Source organism: Amyelois transitella, chromosome 7, assembly GCF_032362555.1.
Source record: "Amyelois transitella isolate CPQ chromosome 7, ilAmyTran1.1, whole genome shotgun sequence".
Classification (NCBI taxonomy): domain Eukaryota; kingdom Metazoa; phylum Arthropoda; class Insecta; order Lepidoptera; family Pyralidae; genus Amyelois; species Amyelois transitella.
The window spans coordinates 10,687,870-10,697,468 of record NC_083510.1 but is presented as its reverse complement, the minus strand read 5'-3'; positions in this window follow the sequence as shown (position 1 = coordinate 10,697,468).

Sequence of the window (9,599 nt, the reverse complement as noted above, 5' to 3'; positions counted from 1 at the left end):
GGTCAATAATTTCGTGTAGTAATACTTATCACCTATTTTATGTCAAATCATGTTATAATTATGTGCTTCATTCTTTTTTGTCCAAAAATTAGATACGAGTATAATGCCGTATACGTTGTAAAATTTAAAAAATATAATATAATAAAAATAATATGCTACTTTTTCTCACAAAGCAAGTATTTTTCAATTTGACTGGTTTTTTAAAAGCCATCTCTGTATAAGATGTTTTCAGCGAGATTCGGAGTTTTTATAGTCACTATTATATTATATTTATAATGTAAACATTCCGTTCTCAACGTTTGCAAATGCGTTATATGAAATCTGTTACTCTATACATTGCATTTATAACTATTGACTTTATACCTTTTTTTCACGAAAAGTACAAAATTTGTTTTCTAGTCAACTGCAAATATTATTAAAGACATTCTTTTTCCTCCTGGATTTAGTTCCGATTGCATTCTCACCACTCTGGAGAGAATCCCAGTGTAAGCCCTTGACCAAGGATCCTGGATTGGATGAGTCAGGTTTTTACACGAGGCGACTCCCATCTGGAACTCTGCAACCATTGCAGGTAAACTTCTTGTATTGATCATGGTTATACATCTTCACGATATTTTTTCCTCACTATGAAACCAAATCAGTTTTATGATCAAATATTTGAATTACACATTCATTGATATTGATACCTATATATGTATGAAACAAAAAAAAATACGATGTAATAATAAGGTTTAGTAGGTACGAGTATTTAATATAGTATAATGTTAACGGTATAATAATATTACAATTTATTAAAAGTGTGTAACATAAGAATATTACAGGGACTTTATAGTATTGTATTAATTAATAAACTTTTTAATAGATACGCTAGTAGAAATATAGTATCAGAACATTTCTACAATTTGTATTGATTTGATTTATATTTTTGCACTCAAATTTTTATAATAAGTAATTTTGCTTTTTTGTATTACTTAGTCTTTCGGGGCCCAAGTTTCAATAAATTTATGTAAAAAAGACTTCACTTTGAACAAATAAATTAAATCGAATGTTTAATAAACTTAAAAACGAGATAGTGAAGTGCCAAATTAAAGAGTCAAACTCTAGTCACAGTCTACGAACACAACGTTGTATTCAATTATAAGTTTGCAAACTAGTACTTAAGATAAATGGTGTATTTAAGTGTGCAAAATGGACGATAGAATAAATGAATGGATTACATTTACATTTTGTTTTATTGTGATACGTGCAGCCATACCTAAAGTCACATCTGTATCCCTTGCGAGGTAGACAGAGCCAACAGTCTTCTCTTGGCTGGGCCACGTACAGCTGTTTTGCCTAATGATGGAAACTGAGATTTAAATATTGACATGTTGCCTACAAGAGGAATCCAAAGTTAATAAGCCTATCCTATATTAGACGCCGTTTATGACATTCCTGGAAAACAGATGGAGTAGTTAGTTATATACTTAACTGCCGGAAACCATACGGAACAGTATTATTAGATGTTAACACATTGTTTAATGCATAATATTTTACCTCAAAAAACATTAAATCCATACAGCTGAACGTGGTCTTAAAGTTATTTTTTGCTATTGTAAATGATAAAGCTGTTTTATATGTATGTATAAGATCCATACTTAGTTTATAAAGAGAAAATATTAATTCTTGTTTGTAATGCAAAAACTGCTGGAGACTGGACTGATTTTGATGATAATTATCACACAGAGAGATAAAACCTTGAGTAACATAACTTTATTTATTTTATTCTTTATTGTAACAATTACAATTTGTAAAGTACAATAGGCAGACTTAATACTAATAGCATTATCTAACAGTCTAACATTGGGTTAAGCGGAGAACCTTTGTATAAGAAAATTTAATTCCCACGGTAGATAAATTCTTTTTATATTAAAATTCCACCAATAAATGTATTGTACGTAGGATAAAAACTAAGAACAGCATAAATTTTACATGAAATATAAAATATGAGGTCACATTGGGCTTCCCGCAGACGATTTTTAATACTCTGACCCTAATCAATTCCTCTTTTTGTCACACATGCTTGTGCAAGCGCCCTTAATATGAAACTTACATAAGTACATATATTTAATTACGTCTATATCCCATGCGGGGTAGACCGAGCCTGCAGTCTTAAAAGACTGACGGGCCACGTTCAGCTGCTAGGCTTAATGATAGAATTGAGTTTCAAATAGTGATAGGTTGCTAGCCCATCGCCTATAAGAAGAATCCCAAGTCTATAAGCCTATCCCTTAGTCGCCTTTTACAATATCAATGGGAAAGAGATGGAGTATATTTTTTCTATTACATTATATCCATAATACTTATGTAATATCCATTTAAATCGAGTCGAAAGTTCCGACATTATTTACGCTTATTTATTAATTCGTTGTGTAAATCCATGAAGCCATTTCAATGAAATAAGGTGATAAAGAATATCCAACCTACAAAGATTTTCGTAAGAAACATAACCTACTTTTTACTGTCGGTTAAATTATATACCCGAAATATTACAATTTCCTACTCCCTTCATAGTTTCCCATTTCGCAACACAAAGCCCATCAAAAATAGCAATTAAAAGCATGCTCGGCGTCTGCAAATTATAGCGAGATATTGACCCGGTTTCGCTCGGGTCACGATACGATACAATGAACTATGAAAACAACCCATTTGCCTTCATCGGGGCTTGAGATTTCAGATTTAAGGCGCCTTTACACCGTCAGACCAAAAGTATTAGTTACATATACCAAAATACTCACAAATCGTGAGAAATGAACTGTGTAAGAAAGACTTTTCTCGTGGAAATCAGAATAATTTACAATTTCTATTGTATCTCCAAATGTGAAACACAATTGAGTGGATAACATTGAATGTATTGACGTTTCATAATTAAACTTTAATTTATAAGATAAATAAAAAAAATATATGTCATCTATTCGGATGAGGTCTAGTCTATATCCGTGCTAATTTCTTCAAAATCAGTTCTGATCGTTACAAACAAAAAAAGAGATTCAAATTCAAAAATTTTATTCATTACATTTGGATATGTGGCGTGTCGTATAAATTATGAAAAGAACGATGTCTGCACGCGCATGACGCCGCTCCTGAGAGGCATCGCCGAGCCATATAAGATTTATATATCTTTCAATCTTGTTTTTGTTAGAAGGTCGTGAAACTAAACACTTAACTCGAGGCATCACAGACCATCCACAGATAACTTCTTCATATCACTTAATAATTGAATAAATATTTCTATAAGCGCAGTGGTTGAACCGTATAAAGCGACCGCGAAGGCGCACCCCCGGGTACGCTATCTGGGCGATAAATTTTAGCGAAACGCACATACATTCACTGATGGGGGATTTTTTGCTCGTCAAAATATGAAAACACAATATTGACCTACAAGTAAGTACAAGATGTTCGTGTTCAGTCTTAGTAAAAATATCTACATTTTTTGCATTTTTTCCTCGAATTAATAACTTATCAAAATTTGGTTGTTGTGACAACGTGACGAAATATTTCCCGCTTCCTACAAATTAGGCGTTTATGTTAAATATTTAATGTAAAAAATAACCTATGATATAAAATGTTGTTCATACATACATACATATGGTCACGTCTGTATCTAGCGGGGTAGACAGAGCCAACAGTCTTGAAAAGACTGAATGGCTACGGTCAGCTATTTGGCTTAATGATATATAATTTTTGGCTTAATGATATATAATTGAGATTCAAATAGTGACAGGTTGTTAACCCATCGCATAAAAAAGAATCCCAAGTTTGTAAGCCTATCCCTTAGTCGCCTTTTACGACATCCATGGATGGAGTGGTCCTATTCTTTTTTTTATTGATGCCGGGAACCACACGGCACGGAAAATGTTGTTCGACTTAAACAAAAATACAACTACATTATTTATATCTTTATTAAATTTCTTTACTTATTTTTCTTTCATACATCACATCTTTACTATTTACGGAGCAAACAGCGAACAGTCTCTACTCTGAAAGGCAAGTTGAAACTGATGGCTTGATGTGGGAACTCAGATTAAGAAATCTTGACAGGTCACTAGCCTATTGCCTAAGTGAAGAACCCTAACTTTAAAAGCCTTTTTCTTTCACAATCTGCGCGGGCATCCATTTTATTATATCGATAAATCAAAATACATACAAGCCAACTCCCAAACCGCTCATAACTCAGTGAGGTTATTTGTCCCCTCGCCAAGTCTCCACTACTCGTAAATTTATCGGGTTGTGACGTCGTAACTCGAGAACCACTCATTATAATAGTACTTGTAATTCGAGAAGCCATTGTGGACAATGAAATGTTTTCTTGAAATTAGGCTATAGCAGTCTCAGACGGCGTATGTCCTGACCTATCCATTTCCATTGTTCTTGTATCAAAAGAAAATATGTTGTTGAAATAATCGAGGTGAGTATATGACGTACCTAATGTGAGTGACGGTCGAAAAATATTCCTACTATAACGCGTGCATATGAGATTAATTATTTTTAATAGGAGCTTTTTACAGCAGATATCGTAAAAGACGATAAAGGGAACACCTAACTTTAACTTTGAAAAAGTACCATGATCGAGGCTAGATATGATTCCACTCGTCACGAAGGTCAAATAGAAGTAAATTAATATGTACGGGAAAACTACACAGATTGAGTTAGCCTAAGAAGTAAGTGTAGTAGTAAGTAATGGGTTGTTCAAAAATAAATGAATCACTTCTCTCTCCTCTGTGGCGCAGCTATAGTGTGCTTGTCTGTGATTTTCTAATTGACCTGGGTATTGGATGTTTATCTATATAAGAATTTATTATAAAATAAAGTATTGTTGAGTTAGTATCTCGTAACACAAGTTTCGTACTTACTTTTTAGGTTAACTCAATCCTTGTAATTTTTCCCTTATATATTTATTTATTTTAATAAAATGTAAATGCCACATCAGGTATGACTTATGAATAAAGATATAGTAAATGAATCATAATGTAGATATACAGGGGCATTACTCCGAAACACAGTACGTTTCATTTCTTTCGTATACGATGTCGTAAACGTCGAATAAGCAACTCTCTTTTTCGTTTTATTTCAGACTAACGGCCCGCCATGACTTCACTTGTGATATAGATGGCCTATTACATCCGCTGATAACATAACATTTTAACGGTAAAACGTTTTGATATACGATTCAATGTGTCCGGAGATGAGTTCAATCTTTACAAACAAAAAAAAATCAAAATTACAAACTTTATCTTTATTTAAAATTTCAAGGAAATAGTTGGAGCCGTTTTCGTAAACACAAGTACATATAGTAACAAACAAATAAACTTACTTACACATTTATAAAATTAATTAAGTATTTTTTTTATAAAAAGCACCTCCTAATAGGAAGTAGGTTGAAAAGGTGTGTACCTAAGGTAACGTAATCTGTTGTGTATACATACCTTAAGTAAATAAATAAATAAATAAACGTCATCAGTGTACAATCGGGAGTAAGACCCCTGTTGTCCTGAATTATTCAATATAAAGGGATATCAGAGCTCATCCCGTTTTTATTAAGGTAGATGTCTGTAATAGGCCCAAGCTCTCTAATATAAAGAATTGGGCACAATGTAAGATTTTTTTGGGTATTTTTCTTTCAATAATAGCCTATTTTACATCATTATAGATCGCACAATATGGATGAAGCTTTAGTCCAAGAATAGATATCCAAAGGGCTAAAGCAGATGAAAATTACAAAATAACAGAATTTTTTTACTTAAAAGTAATTAGTTACATATATAAAAATTAATAGCTAAGTTTATTAGCTTTTTGATTTTGAAGCCGAAATAATAATAATAATTGAAGGCAATATTTAAAAAAAGATAAATAAATGTATTATCAATAAAATTTCAGAAGCATCTCATCGAAAGCTTAATAAATATGTAAATTTTCATCCGAACTAATTTTATTTGAAACGCAATGAAAGGTGAAATCGAATATAACCGAATTAGCATATTTTCGTGTGTGAAACCTGTTTGTGAGGCGGATTTATATCAAATTCATCCAATCCTGTTGATTGTCAATATTGTTGCATATTTTTTAAATAAAATAGACCGTTTGTCTGTTAACTTTGCGGGGGTGACATAGTCACTGCATGACGAAACTACTTTTTAAGTAAAAAAATAAAGAGAATATTTATTTATTATGTAGTCTAACCTATATTTCAACCAAGTTTCATATAAATCGTTTAAATCATGAAAAGTAGAAATAAAACTTTACCAAATAAGTAACACTTTTTTAATGGAATATTATTATGTGATAAAAGATTTATTTATAAGAAAGTCTTAAGTATGTATATTGTAACCAACTTTACTAATATAAAAAGTAATCGTTTAAAAACAAAGAAACTTACTTTTAAAAATTAGTAAAACTTAATTTGATTATACTAAATTCACTTAAGCCACATATTAAATAAAAACATTTTATAAAAAAAACATAACCCTTCCTTTGCAATCGGATAAAAGGCACAATCGAAAGTATTTAATCAACAATAGGTATTTTTCCCTCGTCCTTTTTTACGAAGCTGCATTGACCTAATTCATGGACCCTTAGTAATCACTTTCGCGGAAAATCAGAGAAATTCCAATTCCGGATGTAACTGGACACAGAGCATGGAAACAGGTTCCAGCGTTTAGTGTACTTCTTTGCTCTGGGGTACAGATGGTTGGAAACCATTTTGAAACTCTTTGCAATGGATGAGAGAGAAGTGATTATGAAATAAGTGATGGTGACAAGGTCTCATTTAATCTATATTTGGTCGAGGTCAGCAACTTTGTCTAAATAATAATAATATTTTTATAATATACTTACATAATTACATAAGGACGTCCTGGCAAAGGATCAGGTCAAGAGTACCCGAAGCCGCCGAGCTTGCATTAAGAGAATTATGCAGCGAAGGAAGTATACAAAGATCGTGGCAAGTGGAATGATGTAGTCTCTGCCTACCCTTCCGGAAAAGAGGCGTGATTTTATGTATGTATGTACTTACATAATTTTCAGTATAAGTACTTACCTAAATTATAACAATTCTGTCATTAGTCTGGGTAATAAAAAAAACTATTATATACTATATTGCAGTGAATAAAGCGAACTTTTTCCGGGACCAAAAGTATGTCATTTTTAGACTCTTAATTACATATACGCGAAATTTCAAGATTAGTCCAAAAGATACCGCGTGGTAATAAGTAACAAACTTGAATACTTTCGATAAATACTATCGATAGTTTTGTAGTTTTTGGTGTTTTTGTACCAAACTTGTACATAATTTCTAAAGCCAATTATCGATAGTGAAACTATCGATAGTTCGCCAACTCTAGTAGAAATCGTATAAATCATACCGGTCGACTGTTCTCGATATTAGTAAATTGCTTGTCACCTTATTGTAACGGCGGTCTAATACAAATGTCAGACACAGGTTATCGTTCGGTTTTAGACAATAAAATAAGTAAGAATCAATCATTAAGTACCTGTCGTTGATAAAAAGAAAAATATATCTGACTATCTCTCATCTGAAATACGGTAAATACAACAAAATTCATTTTAATCATACATACATACATATAATTATTTATGTCCCTTGCGGGGTAGACAGAGCCGGCAGTCTTGAAAAGGCTGACAGGTCACGTTCAGCTGTTTGGCTTAATGATAGAATTGATATTCAAATAATGACAGGTAGCTAGCCTATCGCCTAAAAAAAGAATCGCAAGTTTACAAGCATATCCCTTAGTCGCCTTTTACGTAATCCATGGGAAAGAGACAAAGTAGTCCTTTTATTTTTGTATTGGTGTCGGGAACCACGCGGCACCATATTTTAATCATAAAAATATTATAAAAATTGTTACCTTTATCAACAGTAGATGCCGAAAATTAAAATATTTTATTTCATAAATTGTAACGATAAGACTAAAAGGTAGAAGCGACTCTTATCAAATTTAAGACACACTTTTGTCCCCAAAGGAACTGCCGACTGTTAGATAGCTATACAAAAATATTTCAAGGTTACGATGCTTGTAAAAACTGTCTACATGGTGTGAGACAAGGGACACCCGGGTGACTACGCATTATGATTATTAAGACGAAAAAATAGTAAATACCTGATAAAAATATAACGTCATCAAATAAATTTGGGGCGAAGACACGTTTTTTGTATGTATGTATGTATGTGCGTAATGCAATTACTGAACCGAACCGGTGGTTTGATTTTGATGAAATTTAAAAGATAATAATAAAAATTCTACACACAAAGTTATCTTCTCTCTTTAGCATTGTTGAAATGCCTTATTACTATAAACGAAATTATGAAAATGATTTAAAAAAATATGTTACAATGGAATAGATTTTTTTCATAATTGTATACAAGTTAGCACTTATTGACGTCACATATGTAACTAAAATCTAATTATTATCTACTACCGCTTACAAAGCGCATATACTATTGAAGAAGCGGCGGAACAAACTATACTACACAAGTTTTACCGGACGTAAATTTTAAAAAATATAGATCTAAATCGTGGACGAATGCACATTGTCTACATTAAAACGTTCCTAACGTTTTAATGTAGTTCAATATCAAAGTTTTTAGGATCCCATCTGATTCGAAACTATATCCACCCTACAGAACTAGTTGGATTTGAATAGAAAGTGCAGCTAATAACACTTTTCGGATTGTTAGTCTCTCAAGTTAGTACCTATGGGTTGTCAGCGCCCTCTGTGTGGCGGGGATACTAACAGTTGTAAAACTGAAAAATTTTTATAGCACCTGCCTGAAAAATGTGATTTTTATACGAACACGTTTAATGTCGTACACTTTTACTGACAAAATAGAAAAGTATTGGTATAGACAAAAATACGCAGAATTTATAGACGTGATAGCACTCTAAAACATGAACTGAAAGAATATTAACCAGCAGTTATTACTACTTATATCGTAAGTGTGCTATAATCCTAAAGTGCACATATTTATATAAAAACAGAAATTTCTTTTCGTAAGATTATTCTTTTCTTTGTATTTGCTTTTAAGAGAAACATCTCGCGTGGTATAGAATTCACCACTTTATATTTTTTTCTACTCACTGATATTCTATTAAAGGAACAAGAACTTACTTACAAGCTGCCGAAAAAATAAAAGGTCAGTGTCAATCGCTCCATAAAATGTGTAACGTGGCTAGTACATCGTCCAATTTTTATGGCGTCCGTAAAAAGTGACCTCAAACTCTTATAGCTAGTTGCTGATACAGGCTGTTCACATTATTTCCGCTTTTATCTAGAAGTCAACGACCGTTACAACTACAGTGGATTTGTTGACTCGCTTGGATTTGAAATTGCATAAATACTTCTTTCATATCATAAAGACGAAAGCCTTATAACTTATCACAAAATTAATCAGCTGAACGACAATTACGACTTACCAATGTACCATACACAACACATCATCACTACATAGTATAAACAAAGTCGCTTCCCGCGTCTGTCCCTATGTATATATTTATGTATGTATACTTAGATCTTTAAAACTACACAACGTATTTTGATGCAGT